A 603-nucleotide genomic window follows, 5' to 3' on the forward strand; every position below is an offset into this window, starting at 1 on the left:
AGTGTCGCCAACGCCCAGCCAGAAGGGTTCGCGGCCCTGAATCCGGAGTAAGCGCTCAAATGCTTGACAGCTTCGTCCTGTGTGCCCTCCTCCTGCTCACAGGGCAACTTGACCCTACTGGAAGCAAACACGGGGACACTGTACACCAAGGAAGACAGACCGCAAGTGTGTCGGCTTTGATGACACCGACCTTACCCCATGCATCCTGGCACTTCTGCACTGCCACAGCGACACTACTAAGGATCTCACAGAGATCAAAGGCACTGTCCCCGAGGACCACACACAGATTTCAAACGCAAGACCTGTGCCACGCGAGGGGACCGGGAAGCTTCAAAGGGAACAGTGGCTGTCCACAGCAGCGCACCTGGCATCGCAACAGTGCCACCATCTCTGCCCCGCCAACGGACTGCTCCAGATAAACCTCTGGCTGTTCCAAAAGCCTGCCCGCCCCACGGGACGGCCGCATCATGCCCTCCGGGAGAAACACTTTCGCTTTGTACATTCCCAAACGAGGGAACAAAGTGGCCAAAGGGTATGTTCGCATGACTCACCTTCCCCCAAGGAGACCGGCACAGACGCCTCAGGATGTCTACCTTCTCTACG

Source organism: Physeter macrocephalus, chromosome 11 (assembly GCF_002837175.3).
Source record: "Physeter macrocephalus isolate SW-GA chromosome 11, ASM283717v5, whole genome shotgun sequence".
Lineage (NCBI taxonomy): Eukaryota > Metazoa > Chordata > Mammalia > Artiodactyla > Physeteridae > Physeter > Physeter macrocephalus.